The 21,261-nt window shown below is 33.7% G+C and overlaps 1 protein-coding gene across 4 annotated transcripts in view; it reads left to right on the forward strand.

Moving 5' to 3' along the window:
• Positions 1 to 5,480: 5,480 nt before the first annotated feature.
• Positions 5,481 to 21,261, forward strand: part of LOC143237483 (acetylcholinesterase-like) — a 92,146-nt gene continuing 76,365 nt past the window's right edge. For all 4 annotated transcript variants that reach the window (XM_076476779.1, XM_076476782.1, XM_076476781.1 and 1 more), the window contains exon 1: positions 5,481 to 5,907. The gene's annotated coding sequence lies outside the window, so the exon portion shown is untranslated. The remainder of the gene's footprint in view (positions 5,908 to 21,261) is intronic.

Consider the following 21,261-nt stretch of genomic DNA (forward strand, 5'->3'; position numbering starts at 1 on the left):
CGAAAGAAGACAAACGAGAACTATCTTTATAACTTTACAAAATCATCTCAAAAAGACTCAATCTGGCGCTGAGTTAAAGAACAACAACAAAAGCATTGCTGAGAACTAAACTAATTTAAAGGAACATAAATAGGAAAAGACTTTTGTAAACTTGGTTTGTCGGTTTTGTTTTTGGCGAATATCGAAACCCGATTTTCAACTTATTATCCTTCAGAGTTTATCCTAAACCACAGGGGAGAGGGCGTTGCGAACTTTGAAGAATTCTGCCATACCTTGGTGATGTAATAGATTCAGATCTTTTTTTTTTTTATTTTAATAGAGTTAATTAATTATTAACACAAGTCTATTTTCTGTTTAGCACTAATGAACTCTAAAGTCAAATGAAGCAAAATATTTTAACATTAAGAGTGTATGTGTTTTATTATAGCAAAGCCACATCGGGCTATCTGCTGAGTTCACGGAGAGGAATCAAATCCCTGATTTTAGCGTTGCAAATCCGTAAACTTACCGTTGTACCAGCGGGGGACAACATTAACAGATAATAATGTGACTCGATACACAGAAACTAGTTTGGAAAACAAACAACAAAGCTCATTAGAACAAAATTTGAAACTGAATTTTCAAAAATAGTATTCGGTTTTTAAGACAGATAGCGGAAAGAAATAATATATTTTATTTGAGAAATTAAATGATTAATGAAATACATATTTTTATCGTTAGGTTTCTAAATATAGGAAACATGCTAAAAAAAGTCGGTAAATCATCAACGATAACACTGGTTTATAAAAAAATATTTTTTGTCTGAGGCAAGAATGTGAATAGGTGTTTTTTACTAATTTGGGTGTGCTGAATTCAAATTTATAAACAGTTTTGCTCTATCACCTCTAGTTTTCTGGCTTTTAAATAGTCTCATTTTAGTATATACAGAGTATATACGTGCTTATTTCAACAGTTGCAGCAGCTTATTACAGATAAAACAGGATAGGTAAAGAACATTGACGGAATAAATACACTTGGATGACACAATGTACACAATTCATAGTACCGCAGACAGTTAGAAGTGTGTTTTCTTAGATGATCTGGTGTATTTTGCCTCCGGGATGTCACGCAAGAGCATCCAGCAGAAGTCTTCCATCATGCTGGGGTTCCACTTGCCTTGGTAGTTGCTCTCCATCTTTGTAATGTCTTGGTGGAATCTTTCTCCGTGCTCATCACTCACTGCTCCAAGGTTTGGAGGGAAGAAGTTGAGGTGGGAATGGAGAAAATGAATTTTGAGTGACATTCAGCATTCTATATCCTCATAAGTCTTTAGCAACTTCTCAATACAGGCTTGGTAATTTGGTACGCGTGTGTTACCAAGGAAGCCACTACAGACTGACTTAAATGCTTCCCATGCTCTCAGTTCCTTTAAGGTAAGAAGCTCCTCAAAATCGGTATCCTTCAGCACTTCTCGGATTTGAGGTCCGACAAAGATGCCCTCTTTGAGCTTAGCAGCACTGAGACCTGGGAACACAGTAGACAAGTGTTGGAAGGCAGCACCATTTTTGTCCATGGCCTTCACGAAATTCTTCATCAAACCAAGCTTGATGTGAAGAGGAGGAAGAAGCACCTTCTTCATGTCATCCAGAGGATTCTCCTTGACGCTGTGTTCGCCAGGAACGAAAGTGCTTCTAGACCCCCCAGTCTTTCTGCTTGTAATGCTGGGATACAGCTCGACTATCCCAGAGACAGAGAAAGCAACAGTACTTTGTGAAGCCCGCTTGCATACCCATAAGAAGACCAATGACCTTGAGGTCCCCACACAGACTCCACTGGTACTGGTTGTACTTAACAGCTTCTAAAAGAAGCTCCATATTGTCATAGGACTCCTTTAGATGGACAGAGTGTGCAGTGGGAATGCTGGGATATTTATTCCCGTTGTGCAGAAGCACAGCCTTGAGACTTCTCTTGGAAGAGTTTATGAAAAGACGCCAGTCTGAAGGATTATGTGGCAAACCAAGGAAAGTGAACAAGCCAGGTACATTTGTGCAGTAGCACAACTTGTTTTCCATGTCGAAAATGAAGCAAGGTCTTTGTTCCGATTCCTGAAACTGGTGATCCTTACATCTTTCTGGACTAGGTTCCACTGTTTAAGCCGAGAAGCCAAGAGCTCTGACTGCTGTTTTGACAGATACAAATCACGAGCAAGGTCATTCAGGTCTTCTTGCGTGATCCAGTGTGGCTCGTTGCTACTTGTTCCTGAATAAAAAGAGTCAATATCTTCGGAAGAGATTGACTTGGCAGAATCTTCCCTTGGAGGCATTTCTTCATCTGATGAGGAAAGAAGATCCTTATTTACTGGAGGTGTTGGGACAGGAAGATCATTTGAATGGGGAATGGGTCTCATAGCAGATGGAAGGTTGGGATATTTGATCTTTTTTTCTAGAAGATGCATTGAAACCAGTTATATTTGTTAGACAAAAATAACAATCATCTGCATGGCTTCGTGGCTCTCTCCAAACCATCGGGACTGCAAAGTTGAAAGCCGCTTTCTTGCCATTAAACCAAGCAGTTAGTCCATTGTAGCAGGGTTTACAACAGATGTGTGGAGCCCAAGATTTGTCCTGATCACCAATTTTACAGTCAAAATAATAAAAGTAGGCAGTTCTGAGGAGGGAAGTGATGGTTCGACGCTGTGCAACTGTCGTGAAGTCCCCACACACGTAGCAGAAAGAATTGGCCTTGTTGAGGCATCCTCGGTGTTTTGACGAGCTTGAAGCCATTGGAGAATCTGAAAAAAAACAAAGTAAAATTAAATCATATGTAAGGCAATAATAATTATATGCGTCGTTGGAAATTGTAATACAAATATATACCCAAAAGATTGTGTAACACAATTGTCGAGGGACACCAACCTCCTGCGCTGACTGCCATTGCACTACTGGCTGTTGATTGAGACGTGTTGGCTACGCTTAACTGCCAAAATCCGTCTTGATATATAGCTATATATATATATAATGTAATGCCATCACTTACATTTATTGCATAATAACTAAAAAATAAGACATAAGTCACACAATATTAGAAATTAACCCTGAATGCATATACGCCTTTATGTACAGTATGTGTACAAAATGTACAGTATGCATATCTAAAAAACTAGAGGTGCTGAGTAAAAACGGATTTCAAATCTGAATTCAGCACCCCCCAAATTAGGTTAAAACAGCTATTTTTGTGCTTGCCTCAATTTCTTTGTAAACCAGTGTAACCTTTGGCTCTGAAAACACACAATATCACGAAAATTGAGCAACATTAGCATCACGGATTTTCTTTTTTTTCTTTTTTCAGAATAAAAGACAAAAATCTGAGTGACAACAATGATAAAAAGAAACAAAATGTTAGAAATGAGCAAAAGTCAAACACGAAACGAAAGTTGACCAACATTAGCATCGCAGATTTTCATTAATTTTTTTAAATTTCAGAATAGAAGACATAAAGCTGAGTCATAGCGAAGACAAGAAGAGACAAAATGTTAGAGATGAGGAGTGAACAGCGTTTCGATCTTCTTCGGTCATCGTCAGGTTCACAAAGAGAGAGGTAACTGACCGGAAGCTGACCACATGTTTGACAGGGGCTGTGTAACATACTTATACAAAAACTTAAGCCCAAAATAAACCAATACAAAGGAACACCTTTATATCTATATTAAAAATAATATAATAAATAATAATAATGTAATAAATATATAAAATTATATATTCAAACATCTAAGCCCGCCCTCTACACTCCGACACTCAGTTACACAACATCACTGATTAAAGTTGTTTTCATTCCTGCGTATGTGTTTGTCAAAAAAAATTATAGAAAATGGCAGAACGGATTTGGACAAAAGTTGATATACCTTTGGAGCATGAGCACACTTAGAACTTTTTAGTTCCTGTAGGTTAAAGTCCAAGATCACTAAAACCCAAAAAGCCCCTATCTGTTAACATGGGGACCAATTTCTCACACTATTTTTGCTCTATAACTCATTTAAAAGAGATCAGATTTGGACGAAACGTCGTGGACATGTATAGAATATTATTATTCATTGTCCTGCCAAAAATGGTCTGTGTCCTTACAAAACGGCAGGCATACTGATGCATTTTCGTATTTTCTGAGAGCTGAATATAATCAGTGTTATGTGCTCTATTGAGTGCTTCTCTAGTTTCTCATGTTTCTTAAATAATAAATTCGCTCCTTTTAATTCATGTACCTCATGGTCGAAGTTTAACCTGGTGAAACATTGCAAACATTCAAGTAATACTCTGTTATCTGATAATAGATACATATTTCAGTTATACTAACACACTAGTTTGTTTAATTATTCAACTGAGTAAAGTGTATCGTTCAGACATCACTTTCTTACGATCGTGCTATACTCGTATTTCACTTCCCATTCTTATAACCATCAACTTTACGTTGTACTTATTATTGTCATAAACTGACTAATACCAATATAAACATAACAAATTTCTAATTATTACTATAATCAATAGCACAGTGATTAAGAAATACTTTTTGTTTATTATTGGCAATGCATTACTTTTTTACTTCGTTTCTCACAATTTATTAAATCACACATCCCACTCTTTTCTTTTCTTCTATATTTCTTTCTCAAACACACTCCAAAAATTATCTTGCTTGCTGACCTTAAGCATCTGTTTCCTCCATATATCGGATTACTAGCTCTTATAATCATTTAGATCCTGTAATCTCCACATCAATTGAACACAACAGGCAGGGCGCATTCCAATAATTTTCTAAAGAGTGTTGTAATACCTTAATTGTTTATAGATTTACCAACAGCCACTTTCTCATCTCTCTCAACTCCAATCAAAAATGTTATTTACACCAAACTTCATAACAAGGACCTTTTCGTTGAGATTATATACATATACATTTAAGTTTCTGGGATCTAATTATGCCATTGTTTTAATGTAGAATTTATTGTAAGGTGAAACAACTTACTGGTACATGAAACATGGCTAGATCCATAATAATACCTCAGATGTTACGACTATTGAAATACTTTACGATTATCGGTTTCATCTCAGATTAGTATCAAGATTATGATTAGATTTGAAACAACTAATCAGGTTATATTAGTTATGCATTACAACGACCTGCAATAACCTTCTAACTAAGAAACACTAAGTGGTTTGTTAAAACGCCAATATTTTTTGACATTTTTTTCTACCAATTATTACGTTAGGCCAAATTCGTGTAACGTCAAAGTCAACTAGTTTGTAAGTATGTCATAAAAATTATGTATTTATTGTACAGTGCTTTTCGCATAAAGAAATCTTATGTGAACACAACATTTTCACGCGTTGTTTAAAATCCTAGCACTGTTTGTTGCTATGGCGATCCCCGCACGAATGTCTAGAAAAGCAGAACGTGATTGGCTGGAATATTTGGGATTGGAATAGTTCAGGGTTTTTGATAAGGCTCATGCCATAAGTGAGAAACACTCTCGTCTATGCTCTTGCAGACTTTGAGCTCTCTGAGTAAATTTTCCTGAACCTCACATGGAAACGCAAGATTACTAGTCTGGCTTTAGAATAAATTATCTTATTTTATTTTGACTGTATAAGGACAACGTTTGTAATACTATATGACTTTCAACTCAGGTTTACGACACGGTGTATGAAGCTGTACATTGAGTTCAAACTGTGCTATAAATAGTGATAGAAGAAGAAGGAAAAAAAAACACCCAAACTAATGTTATAAAAGTTATTTAAAATAGTTTGGATTCCATTTTAAGTTAACTATGTATAGAGAAGTCTGAGTGATGGGCCAACAGGTATTTTGCTTATATTTTTCTCTGACGCCTTCCAAGCATAATCCTTGTTCTGAAAATGTAGGAAATAATGAAATTGATTTAAGGTAAGCAAATGATTTTTATTGTTGGTGTTGGTTATTTATGGCTCCAGTTATTGTTATTGTTGTTTGTGTATAGCTTTAGTTATTTAAAGTAGGATATACCGATTTTTTTTCTTAAAATATATCAGCACTTTGCTAGGATAAAATGATTTATTTCTTTATTTTTTATTTATATTTCCTCCTAGTGGCACAGCGGCATATCTGTGAACTTGTGCTGCTAGAAACCGGGATTCGATACCCGTGGTGGACAGAGCACAAATAGATCTTTGTGTAGCTTTGTGTTTAATAACAAAAAATATTTGATTATATAAATATATATTTAATACCTAAGAATATAAAATACAGCATGAAGAATAAAGACTCCGTCAGTTTAATTATTTCAGTTTCATGGAAAAAATGTTCTCTGCCATTATAATTATTCTGAAAAACAAACAGATATTTGTTTGACACAAGTATTTTTTGCAGTTTATTTCTTGGAACTCGGTGTTTTATACTGTGCATTTACTCGATTTATCAAAAGTTTTGTCAGATAAGTGCACATGTAAGGTTTCTTAAATGTATGTTTTACTAAACCTTACGAAGTGGTATATTAATAAAGCTTTATTAATATATGTGACATGGATCTTCCTAAGCATTTGTAAATTGCTCAGTATGTCAGCGAACGCGTAATTTGAAGAACATTTCTAAATTTCTAAACATGTGTGTAGATTAGGCACACTTAACTTGTATTTAGTAACATTCACTGTATGTATGAGTCAATGAAGCGTGCTATATGGAGAAGTATGTGCCAGCAGAGGGTTATCAAACATGTGAATTAGTGAAGTTCGATAAATGTGTATTTAAATAAAGTTTACCGTATAAATGTGCTACATATAATATACACGTCAATGAACTTTGTTAAATATGTGCTGCTCTAAATATTCTATATTATATGTTTCAGTAAAACTTGTATTATATGTGTCAATAAAGCTTGTCGTATTATGTATTTCAATAAGTGTTTCTGTATTAGACGTTTCATGAAAACTTATTAAATAGTGTGTATCAGCGGGCTAGTCGTAGTGTGTTTCAGTAAGTCTTTCTGCATTAAACGTTTCATTAAAACCTATTGAATAGTGTGTGTGTCAGTGAAGCTTGTCATATTGTGTGTCAGTAAAACTTGCTGAATAGTGTGTGTGCGTATATATATATATATATCCACAAAGCATCAATACAAATAATTCTCTTCAGGGCTTTTTGGTATAACATCGAACATTCAGAAACAAACATAAAATGTAATATACAGAAGTAATAATCTACGTGTTTCTAAAGGAACATATGGTTAAATTTTAAAAAAAAAATCTATCTATCTATTTATATATAATTAACATCAACCTCGAAACTTTACAATAATTGCACTGGTTATTAAATTTGATTTTACATTATCATACTGACTTCTTCATGCACGCAATCAGTTCATTAGAAGGCCAAAAAGAAATATAAGATGTTCGTAAATAGCGTCATTATTCTTTAAGAAACGAAAGCAATACCACATTTATATCGAACTATTATACATTACAACGTAAACCACTTTAACACCTAAGAAAAAAAACGTTTTGGCTTTTAAACAGATACTGATATCTCTGTTATATGATGAATTGTTACAACCAGTTTATCAAAAGGTTGGGTTGCCATATGACTGTCCTTTTAAATCTCTGGTGTAACGTCATAGCTTTATTTGTAACCATTGAATACCATACTTGTAGTGAAATGATAGGTACTATGATTTTATTTCTGTTTTATTTAAAATTTATTTTGAATAACACCACTCACAATGTATCGTCACAATTACTGGTTCTGGGAAAACTAAGCGCCCAACAGAACCTTAATATTAGTTGAACCGCTGGCAACTTTCAATGGTGCCATAGGGTGTGTAGTACCTGTATGAACGTAGAATAAACCCAAGAAATGTGACTTGTTGTTATTTGCAGAAAAAGTATTCTGTCGTGAACTTACCCCAAATAAAGGTTATATCTGTTATTATAAAGTATACCAAATAATGGTAAAGCACAAGAAACAGGATATTTTTGTCACTGTACCAACTATGATGTTTTTAATGTTATTAAAACTGAAATGTAGTTGTTTGGATTCTATATTCAGTGTTTCAATAAATGTGAATAGGTTCAGGTATTTCTACCTCAGTAAAATCATTCTATTTCTTTCAAACTATAATAGTACAAATTACTCCATGGATATAATAATTTTATTGCGTTTATATAGCCATTCTGACGCTTTACTAATATTCCAATAATTTTCTCTTTTTTTCTCTTCAGTAGTTTATTCAATAATAACAACTTTTTTCGTACTTTTGTATTTCGAAGTAATAGCTCAACAAGTAAAAATAACATTTATAATATGATAGTTAAAAATAATTGGATTTATAAAAATAAACTTTCTTCATAATGTGATTAAAATAGCTTAACAAGTGACAGTTAACATCTGCTTATAATGATATCTGAATGAGCAATAATCATCCTTTATTCATAATTTTTATAAGTATTTCAATTGGTAGCAGTTAATTACTCTTCTGATTTTTGATTCATAATGATAGCTGAATCAGCAATAATCAGCCTTCATAATTTTCACTTTTTATAAGTATTTCAGTGGGTTGCAGTCAACTACTGTTCTGATTTTGGACTCATACTTCTCTTAGTTATCCTGAGCTTTACTTGTAATGTTTATTTCACTGATAAAGTTTCATCAGTGCAAAGTATTTTATGAATAAAATATTTTACTTTTAAAACTTGATCGCAGCGCAACTAGCCTTTGTTCATTTTTTAACCTCCTACAAAACTCCGTACTTGGGATTCGGTTATTTCATACGTTTGACTCGCATTATTAGCTTACGAATTAACAGTCAGCATTGTTTCATAGTTTAGTTCAGTTTACTGGTTGATAATTATCATTGTTTTATTGTTTTTTGGCAATACCAATAGTCGCTTAATGAAAATTAAGCTACCTATAAAAAAGGTATAGTTTTGATTCTGTTTTAAGATTTAGAAAAAATAAGAGAATAAAGTTTTTTTACTGCTTTTGTTCTTTGTTAACATATAATAAAGGTCTGATTGACTCTAAACTTTGTATTGGAAAGGGAAAGATATTTTGGGAATGTAACTGTCATTCCTCAGAAACTCATTTCAGACATCAGTGCAGTGCTTTTGTGTTAATGTTTTCTCTGCGTGTTTCTTCATTTTTTTATAGACACTTAGAGTACCGGTACTGTTTCCATGTAAATTTTAACACTTCTCTTTGTTTTATTGCACTATTCGGTTCAAAGTATCTTTTGTACTAGAGGAATTTGGTTGGTATCACAAGTTGTGGAAAAGATTTAACCCACTTCGCTTTAACCTAGAAGTCAACGCTTTTTCTTATAGCAAAGCCACATCGGAGTATCTACTGAGTTCACCGAGGGGAATTGAACTAATAATGAAATTGATCGTAACATTATAACGTCTCCATGGCTGAAAGGGCAAGCATGTTTGGTGTGATGGGGATTGGAACCTGCGATCCTCGGATTACGAGTCGAGCGTCTCAACCACCTGTTCATGTTGAGCCTAATATTATATAACTTATACAGCTTGTTTGAAATATTAGACTTTATGTGATCAAATTTTTATGTTGTTGTCTGCCAACTAACTAAATCTTTACCATGTCTTGAAATCCAGTTAAAGGATAGATAAGGCTGCAATATCACCAGTGTAAATCAATTTGCCTGTGGTGTCAGCAAAGTCATTGCTTCGATGATCAGAAATCCAGAAATACTCGAACAGGAAAGTGAGAACTGAGTCAGAGTTTTCTGTAGGTATCAAAGAAATGGGCGAGGACTAATAGAAAGCGATTCCAATTAATTTAAGGAGTTAACTAAGTTGGTGTAAGTGCTATAATTATTGCATCACTTTGCTTTTACATGACTTAGAGCGAGTGTAATAATTTAGTATATTTTGAGCCTAGAAGCAGAAGAAAGAAATTGCAGGATGCTTATACATTCTTATACTTAACTTTAAGCTAGTTTATGTGTGTAATAAAAGTCTGCGTATTGCTAAGGAGAAGTATTAAAAAACTTTGTCTCAGCCACCACTATCATTTGTGCACTTCCAATATGGAGCTCGGGACAAGTATAATCCTACTGGCAGCAGAAATGCATGCAAATGGTTTTAGATACAGAAAATTGAAAGCTATTTGAGGACATATTAGAGCAATCACTCAATACACCTTATATTCGATTACCAAACCAGTTACATAAAGGCTATTTGTCACTGGAGGAGAGTACTATTGAGCGAAAGCTTTGAAATTAATACTAAAATCTACTTTTGATGTTCAAGATACAGCATTAGGATGCACCAATCACTTGTTAGAAGGGACAAGATAGCCCTTTGATCCAGAAAGAAGTGTATGTTAAAATTACAGATAAAAATGCAATCAATAGGAATGAAGGCCTTGTAATATAACAAACTTCAAAGTGGTATAATAATCCTTTTAAAGGTGAAAAAATACAGAGATAAGATTCTTTCTCTTCAGAAAGGCTTCCATGAGAAATGTATTGAGTCAAATCAGGTGGTCCACTGTGAATTAGTGTCCGTAAAAATCACATTAGATATTAGAAAGGAAGTCGTTTCACTCAAGAAATCAAATAAACATCATCTCAAAAATTGCAAAACCTCCTCATCAAAACAATATGTCAATAATTAAAAGGTATCTTGGAATCTTTCTCTAACTTAAAAAGAAGAGTAAAAACAGCCTTACGACAGGTTGAGATTTTTGAAAAGATGTAAAACTTCTTGGTTACTGGGTTGAAAGATTAAAAAGAGATAAGAAGCATATTCTCTATTAATCTTCTACCATGGAACTGGAGGTGGAAGAGATTTTTGAAGTGCTTCGTATTTGACTTGCTAGGTCAGAATACAAGCCTACTGAATAACTGTGATTGGTAAGAGCTGAATATCTTCAAATCTCTTTTCTGATCTGTCCGCGTTTTTTGGCAATCAGGTACCTACAGTGGATAAATATACTACGTGATATATATCTACGTTTGGAGTATAATAAGGATAGCTGCTTTGTCACTTACTGCTTCCACGTAGTGGTTAACAAAGGAAAGGCATGGCAGAAAAAAGTTCTGAGATAATTAAACTTTCATTGTGTGGGATGGGTGTGTACAATGGTTTTATATACGTGGTGAAAATATACTGATCCATTCCGTTTAAATGTATGATCTGAATAAATATTATTGGGGAATTTTGATTTTGAGATAAAAGGAAGAGAGGTTAAAAGAGAAATCAATCTACAATATGAAAATCCTACAACCACCTGGTCTTACAGAATCCCATTTTTTATATATTTTTTAATTTTAAATTCATTCCGCATTTTTTCATATTTATAAATTGAATGATATTTAAGTAAAAGATGTAATTTTGCAGAGAATTTTTATAATCAACGTTCAAAAAAATGATTTTATTTTAAACTGTATGATCTGATGAAGAGCATTAGCTCGAAGTGTTATCTTTTGAAATAAAAATATATAAAACTTGGTAACTTTTTAACTTATTACTTGATTTTTGTATCTCTGTGGGCTTTGTTGTCAACTATATTTACTTCTTGGCATACACTTTGACCAATCTCTGTAAGAATGATGGAAACTGATTACTGATAGAAAGTGAACAAACTGAATTATCTATGGCAGTAAATGTCTAACTAAGGGCAAGGGAATTGGGAAAGTATTCCATTATTAATAGGGAATTGGGAAAGTATTCCATTATTAATAGAGAATTGGAAAAGTATTTCATTATTAAAACAAAAGTTTGTTAACTGAGAATAAAATCTTTACAGATTAGCCCTTCTCATCAACATCTCCATTACTCCAAAGTGGATTGTGTCCATTTATGACTTCCAGGATGATAAAGAGAGACGGTAACAGCAGATAATTATCAAATTCTGCTTGATTAACTTTATCTTTGGGTTACAAGTAGAGATATGATGCTACGGTTGCTTTGCCAATGGTATCATAAATGGTAGTAGCCTCGAGTGGTATAGCAAATTGGACATACATACTGGAATATTCTGGGCGACTAGCAATACTACTTCTGCGTGGGCACTATTATCACATACTTTGTTCTTACATACTGAAAAAAAAACTGCCGAATGATGACAGAATAAAATCGTTTAAAAAATATATTTTGGAAGATGATACAACGAGAATGAGAGAAAAGTTGTTCAGACTTTGATATTATAACAGAAACGTCCAATTTCACAAACAGTTCTTGGTAGTCCTAAGAGTGTGTGTGTGTGTGTGTTTCTTATAGGAAAGCCACATTGGGCTATCTGCTGAGTCCATCGAGGGGAATAGAGCCCCTGATTTTAATTTTGTAAATCCGTAGACTTACCGCTGTACCAGCAGGGAGGGAGCAATCTTTAAAGATACTGTGTTTTTATGAATCTATTTTTATATTTGTTTACAAGACGTCATATGATCTCTATAAGGTCTGCTCATAGTGGATTGGAACACATAACATCAGCAATTGGTCGTGACTTCTAATAGTAAGGGCTAGACCACACGATATTTTAAAACGTTGGACTAGGTAGGGTGAATTCAATCAGTCTAGAGATTTAGCGTGTGTGTGCGTTTTCTTAAAGCAAAGTCACATTAAGCTATCTGCTAAGCCTACCGAGGGTAATCGAACCTCTGATTTTAGCGTTGTAAATCCGTAGACTTACCGCTACACTAAAGAGATTTAGCAAATGGGCAAAGAAAGTGGAGCAGAAGTTCATTTTTCCGTTGGTAACTTCATAAAATAAAACAACACCCTAACATGGAATTAATAGATACGTTTAGGAACTTGCAATACTAAATTCTGGGGTTTAATTTCATATGGTATACATAGTGTAGATAGCCTATTGCGTAACTTTGCTCCAAGAAGACAATACCAACACCACTCCCTTGAAGTTTCAATCACCACACAGAGAAAGTCACACCGTTTTTTGTGTGTTTTGAATTTCGCGTAAAGCTCCATGAGGAATATCTGCGCTAGCCGTCCCTAATTTAGCAGTGAAAGAACAGAGGAGAGACAGCTAGTTATATTCACCATCCACTGCCAACTATATGGCTACTCTTTTATCAACGAATAGTGGAAATGAGCGTCATCTTGCGAGTCGATTACCCTAACCACCTGACCATGCCAGGCCAGTAAATCAAATCGAACAGAAATTCATGTGAATACTACTGCAGACGACAAATTTCTGTCTGAAAGTAGAATATTTCTTTAATCTCAAGTATCTTTATTGCAAAGTATATTTTTATTTTTTTGCATTCAAATGTACTTGCAAACAAACAACGTTTTTTAAAATTATTTGTTTTCTGATATTTATATAATGCTACTCGAGAACTATATATACGAACTATCTGAATTTTGATCTGCGAAACCTGCGTTAAAGTCCTGTTATAGAGAAGTAACCAGAAGAAGAAAGTAACAATTACCTTCCATACTTCAGGGTCATAAGTGCATTGTACGGGTGACTATAAAAAATTACTCTTCCTTTAAACAGCAGTAACCAAAGAGTTGGCGGCGAGTACTCTCGGCTAATTACCTTCCCTCTAGTCTTTTAGTTCGCGAACATTCGAAAGAAAAAAAACGTGTATCCAGAATTCCCGTCACACCAAACATGCTCGCCTTTTCAGTCGTGAGAGTGTTATAATGTAATCGTCAATCCCACTTTTCGTTGGTAAAAGAGTAACCCAAGAGGTGGCGGTGGGTGATGATGACTAGCTGCCTTTCCTCTAGTCTTACACTGGTAAATTAGAGATGGCTACCACAGATAGCCCTCGTGTAGCTTTGGCGAAATTCAAACACAAACATTTCTCTCGATTTAAAGATAATATATTTGTTTGTTTTTTGCAAAAATCTACTCGATGACTATCTGCGCTAGCTGTTCCTAACTTATGAATGTAAGACTAGAGGAAAAGCAGCTAGTCATCACCACTTACCGCCAACTCTTGGGCTACTCTTTTACCAACGAATAGAGGGATTGACCTTCACATTATAACTCCCCTACGGCCGAACAGGCGAGCATGTTTGGTGTAACGGGGAATCGAACCCGTGATGCTGGGCTTACGAGTCGAGTGCCTTAACTACTTGGCTATGCTGGACTTATAAAATACGCTATAGGATTAACACATAGTAAACATAATAGTTGTTCCTGAAGAACGCTTCCGACATTTATTAATTCATTACAATAATTGTTACCGGTGTTATCTACTGAAATTCTGTTTTTTAAATAAAAATACATTTTACTTCATAATCGCGGTGTTTATTTTTTTAAACAATAACTTACGATCTACACAATCAAATGTTTTAAATTATTCTAAAAAAATATTGCTATGGCAAATTCACTTTCATCTATTTTCTACCATTTTTAACCCATAAGAATCTGTATTTTTTCTCATTTTAATATTATTCGCCTTCTGAAATAAATATTCAATATATCTACGTATATATCATATTACAATCTTCTTTTTCATTTCACATTGCCACCCAGTGACTCAGCGGTATGTCTGCGGACTTACAACGCTAAAAACCGGGTTTTGATACCCGTGGTGGGCAGAGGATAGATAGCTCATTGTGTAGCTTTGTGCTTTATTCAAAAAACAAACAAACATTTCTCATTTTTTCATACCTCGGCACAACGTTTCACGAAGAAGCTTGCAGTTAAATCTCTTTATTATAGATCTTGAAAATTTCTTTGTTATGCCTTTTTTTTACATATTGTATACGAGGCTTTCATGTCATTAAGTCGCACTGTGACTTTTAAAGCAAGATTCACCTTCATAGCTCTCACATCTGTACTTTCTTTAATCATCTCGGGAACTTACATGCTTTAGTATGTGCTTTGGTTTATAATTCGTTAAGCTTATTTGTCAAGTTTGAGATATCCGCTGTTAACAAAACGCTTTCACTTTTTCATATTTTCAACTTTTTTTGTAATCAACCTGTTTTTTTTAAAAGTTTTTAATTCATTTAACATTTAATTATATCTTTGAGATTCAAAAGAACCCCCTAGTGCCACATCGCTATGTATTCGAACTTATAACGCTAAAAACCGGGTTTTGATACCTGTGGTGGGCAGATCACAGATAGCCCATTGTGTAGCTTTGTGCTTAATTACATACAAACAGAGAATTAAACATTCTACTGCCAGATAGTTTTGAAATCAATGCAGTATCGTTTTTAATCTCCTTTATCTATAAGACAAATAAAGTTAAAAATAGTCTTAGTTAAGTCTGTATCACTGCCACTAATTTTTAACTTAATGATTTAATTCACAGTGACATCTATTACACCTTCATTTTGACCAATTTACTTTTAAAAGTCTACGAAAACTTCGTTCTATAAGTCCAGCACAGTAAAAGAGTGCACCACAATGTTTCACATGGAAATTTATCAAATAACTTCTTTCGAATAATAATTAAAAATTACACACGTAAGTGTTTGTTTTTTTTAATAATAAGCCCCTGAAGGATAAGTTACAATACTCGAATATAATTTTGTTTCTTTAAACTTTGTGAAATCTGATAACTAAATTCTGTTAATTTTTGGAGGAGTATCAAGCATACTGCTATAAAACATAGTGTGAGAATATTGTTGAAATTACCATTGATTTTCCTTGTTTCAACAATACCCTACTATTTTCTGGAAGAATCTGAAATTAGTTACTCTTTGCAAACACATTAAATCTTACACATTTAGTCTCATGTATTCTAGACGCTAATAATAAAACACGATTGTAAACGTTGCATTGAGTCTTTGCTATATATTATATTTATTTAACTTTTTTATATTCAACAGTAGAATTTTTCGATGGAAAGTACCAGGATTAAACAAACAAGTCATAATATTATGATTTCAGTAGAGATAGAGAAATAGATAAAGAAAATTTGGCAGCGACCTCTGAATGGAAATGGATTAAGTACGAATAAGAGAATATTTAGTCCTTACTTTATATTTTACATTTTTAATACATAATGGCGAAACGAAAACTGAAAGAATGTATAATTTGTAACTAGCTTTAATGAGTTTTAAAACGAGATATGAAACCCGAGCGCTTTCAAATAATGAACTTTCGGTTACTGGATATTTATTGAACTTTGCCGTGTCTTCTTCATAGGGTTCGGCATGGCCAAGCGTTTTAAGGAGTTCGACTCGTAATCCGAGGGGGGTGGGTTCGAATCCCGGTCGCACCAAACATGCTCGCCCCCCCAGCCGTGGGGCGTTATGGTCTTACGGTCAATCCCCTTATTCGTTGGTAAAAGAGTAACCCAAGAGGTGGCGGTGGGGGGTGATGACTAGGTACCTTTCCTCTAGTCTTACACTACTACATTAGGGACGGCTAGCGCGGATAGCCCTCGAAATTATGCGTGAAATTCGAAGTAAACAAACAACCCTTGTTCATATCTTCATTGTTTTTTATTGAGTCTTACTCAAATCATTTTCACTTGGTAGATAATTATAAACGTTACTAGTGCATGATTACAGTAGTATATTTTTCAATCTATATACACCAAGTTTCAATGATCATGAAACGTTTTGTTTCATAGGTGCAGTAAGTTACTGCCAAAGTAGTTACTTTGCATAGCTATTATAAACTAGCTGAAACCCTATAAACACGCTACTGCCACTTTGTTAATTTATGGTTTGAATATATTTTAAATCAATTGTTGGCATTATAGTTAATACCACATGAGGTTGTAGCGTTCGTGTTACAGCCAACCCCAGTCATTAGGTAAAGTCAAATTAATGAAACAGTTTTGTTTGTCAGGTGATCAAATGTGGTTTAGTGGTTGCTAACTAAGCAACTTATCAGTTTGTTTGAATTAATCATTTAATTAAAATTCCCCATCGCTGAAAATCAAATAATATGACCCTAAGAATGCCTAGAGTAATTGAAAAGAAGAAAAACAGATAAAGCATATCGACAGTATAATTCACAAATAAGAGTAATTACAATATTAAGGCTTCAACGCCGAAAGCTGACGAAGCGTAAGAAATCAATAAACTTCAAATTTGTGATAAAAATCAAGGAATCTGCAGACACTTGTTTTCCATTTTCTTCTAATTTTTGTACGTTTAGGATCGAGAATATGAAGCGTTTAAAAAATAACATTTCAAATCCACCTTTTGTCTCCCACAAAACGACCTTTTGTATAGATCAGTTGGCCTGGGTAATGACAAATATTGATACACATATACACAGTATAACTTAATTTTACTGCTTTCTTCACATCTAAAGGTAATCCATTCCAAAGGCTTACTACTTTGTTAGAAAAATAAAACTGTCATTACTAAGCCACCCAATTACACAGCGGGATGTCTGGAGACTCAGATAGCTAGAAAGCAGGATTTGATACCTGTGGTGAGAAGAGCACAGATATGCCCTTGCATAGCTTTGTGTTTAATTCCAAACAAACAAGTCTTAGCTGAAAATAAATGCTATCTTGCCAAAATGTATATTTGTGACCGCTAGTTCTACCATTTCTTGCTACTGAATACTGAAAAAGATGATGCATTGCTATTATTATCAATTCTCTCAGCATCTTAAACACCTCAGCCACACTCCCTTTAGCACTTCTTTTTCAAAACGAAAACATCTTCAAGAGATCTTAACTTGTACCTGCATGACAATCTTTCCATCCAAGATATCATTCAAGCAAACTCATCTAAACTCTTTCTAACAATTCAATGTCCTTCCTAAGATAAGAGCCCCATTACTCTAAGTGTGGCCTAATCGATTACGTATACAACGAAAATACAACCTATTTAGATTTGCATTAAGTATTTCTGTAGATAAAAATTTAAAATCCTAGTTACCATGTTTTATTGGATGATTTAATAGCGTAATGAATCTAAACACCAAGATCGTTTTCTTTAATAACACGATTGAGATTATTTTATTAACGTTATACTTAAAATTCAATCTGTGATGTCGAGAAACCCACTTGTTGAGAAATTTATATGCAAAAACGGCTCGTTTGGGTTGAGAAAATATTTTACATAGAAGAGCGAACAACGATCAGGTTCACGATGACCGAAGAAGGTCGAAACGTTGTTCGCTCTTCTATGTAAAATATTTTCTCAACCCAAACGAGCCGTTTTTGCATATAAATTAAAATTCAATCTATTATAACTCACGTGCATTATCTTGCATTTATTATAAAGGAAATCCATCTGCCATTTATTTGTCCAACTCACCAACTGATTTAAATCTTAGTATTATTCGCATATTTAAGTGGTTTATTAATCATATCTTCATCTATATCATATAATGTAAATAAAAAAAGATCGAAGCTTAAAGATACAGTGTTTGTAGTATTAATTCACTTTGATTGAACTATTTTGTAAAAACCCTTTGCTTTCTTCCATCCAGCCATTTTTCTTTCTAACAAGTCAACTTATTCCCCACAAGTGTAGAAACCGTTTCTAACAATCCTTTTATGTGACACCTTGAAAAATTGTTTTTGAAAATCCATATACATTAAACCCACATCCATACTCATCCACATAAGGAGCAGCCTCCAGAAAGAATGTCAAAACATTAGTAAAACAAGATTTTTCCGTAGTTAACCATCCGAAATAAAAATTAACCATTGTAAAACGAGTCGTACAAGCAGTAGCAATAGCTACTGAAAACAACTCATAAGGCAGAGACTTGAAAGATGCGCCACCAGTGATAGACCGCGCAATCAACCAATAATTATTAAAAGTTACGATGCGATCCTCATTATTAGACTTAGAAGTAACATGTCTCGACAGAGTCCCCTGTCGTTAATTTTCGTCACTACCATTTTGTTGTGGAAGTGGGTAACTTGCACTCCTGCTGCCTTTCTTGAAAGTCGTTGTTTCTAATAGAGACTTCCTTCCCGGAATAGAACCCTCATTTCCCGTTATGTTTACATAAGATAACCATACCATCTACAGTTATAGTTTAAACATCACTGAAAGCTGGTAAATAATAGAACATAATAGAACTAATACGTGCTGGTAAATAATTGAACTTAATAGAGCTAAAACTTCATATAAAACCGTTAAGCCGACACGAACAAATTAAGCTGCAGTTTATGTGATTTTTTTCATTTCACATTTTAGGCAAACTAGTTTCTAAAAATTATATTGCCTATAAATGTATTTTGTATTTATGTTCCAAAACAAACCTTTGCCAGAATAAATCCATGAAGACGATGGTATGTTTGTTTTGTGATGTATTTAATACTTGCATGCAAATTCAGTAACAAGTAACTATTGGTTTTGAAATCCAATGTATATATATATATATATATCTGAAAATCGAATAAACCTGAGCGCTATGAACTGAAGACGTTTGTTTTGCTTTAGCGTATTATTGGTGATTTTTTGACCAATATATTACCACGTATATAATTTAATTTTCGGATTTTTCGTAGTTATTTCTCTTTATAGCATCAACACAATAGAAAAGGTAAACGTTTTACCTGAATTCTGAAATGAAAATCGATCCAATATTTTCGCTGAGAGATATAAATATAGTACAATATTTTGTATTTCGTAAACGTCATTTTAAAAACGCGTTCTTCTGATGGCTCACAGTAAATGTGACAAAACCTGCAATTTTCTTGTCGATTCTGAAAACAGGAAAGGTTTTATTATTTTAGGAACATCTGATACATACGTTTGATTCTTATTACGGTTATTTTTATGTAACATTTGCTAAGGTTGTTAGTTTCGCCCTCTCCCTTAACTTAATGGTAAGTTTGCTGGCTTACGACACTAAACATTACGTTTAGATATCTGTGGAGGACAGATCAGAAAAGGCGCATTGTGTAGTCTGCTGCTTAACAACAACAACCAATATTATTAATACCTGCTAAACGCCAACAGTGTTTGACATTATAATGTCAAAATTTGTTTATAAGTATTGCATAAAGTGTTATTTTTTTATAACAGCAATTTGATTTGATTTAATTTTAATTGTGTTTTTTAATTTCCTTATCGTTTTGCTATACCTTGAGGTTTAATTATGCTTATTATCAACTGTAATAAATTTGATTTTCTGACATTGTAAACAGAAGCTCTCATCAAAGTTTGATACCTTGCAGTGGACAGAGAAATTATAACTCATCGTGCAGTTTCAGCTAAACCAAATGAAGTATCTATCGGAGGACTAAAACAACATAATACCACGTGCACACACTCATACATATGTATATATAGCATGTAGATACAAGCTTCCTCTGTTTGGACTCATTCGATTCCTGACTCTAAACTAAGCCATCTTTATTGTAAACATGATCATAGGCTAATCCTCCATATTTTAAGTGTAATTATTCTGCATGAGTTTTCCTTTTCTCACTAGCGAAGATAATTCAGTGTCAATTGTATTTTACAATAAGCTGTTCAGTTCTCGTGTGTTGTAAATGAATAAGTTACTGGCATAGACATTAAGCAGTCTCGTCTACAATTTTTTTAAAAATGGAATGGCATTGCATGATACTAATGTTTTAGTATATATTTCTAATAATATTGTTTTAGATTTTGCTAAACCTTTAAACAATGATTTGCGAGTATTAATCAGAAGGAATTTTATTAATAAATTGGGTTAACTTGACAAAACGGTAAAAAAGGCGACGCACTTTTGTGAAAAACCTTAGGTTTTTGTTAGGTTAGTGTGTTGCACATATTAACTGTTAAAGATATTACACTTTCCTTCACGCGATCAGAATTAACGTGTTTCTAGATGTTACGTCGAGGTTATAAAGATCTGAGTAAAAACCTATAACAAAAAACTATCAATTTAACTCATAATTTAGTGTCACTGAACAACAGTTGTTCAAAACTCTAAATCTAATTTCTCTATGAAACGTTATTACCTGGACGTTACTCAAGTTAAAAAAAAAGTTATTTGAAATTAGATGTCTTTAAACGAAACTGAAAACTTCACAAACCTATAAACATTTTGTTGTAAAGGACAGAGAACGAAAGATAAACACATTTAGTTGCAAATATTTCAGTAAAATTGACGCTGCTGGTCTTACTGGTTCGATGAGATATGATACAATAAGGTTTTGATCTAAGTATTGTTGTCCGATGCGAATTTGAATGTTAATTATAGTTGAAGGAGAGAAAAACGTTTTCCACACAACTGGCTTTTATTTTACTCTAGTACAATAACCATGTACTACATCTGGCAATGTATATAATGCTTTATCGTATAATACTCCATTCTTTAAGTTATATTTGAGGAAGCAAGTGTTGGATTCATTTTCGCTTGTCTGCGAGGTCTCAAATTATGGAGTTCTTATAGGTC

Source organism: Tachypleus tridentatus, chromosome 13 (genome assembly GCF_004210375.1).
Source record: "Tachypleus tridentatus isolate NWPU-2018 chromosome 13, ASM421037v1, whole genome shotgun sequence".
In the NCBI taxonomy this organism is placed as follows: domain Eukaryota; kingdom Metazoa; phylum Arthropoda; class Merostomata; order Xiphosura; family Limulidae; genus Tachypleus; species Tachypleus tridentatus.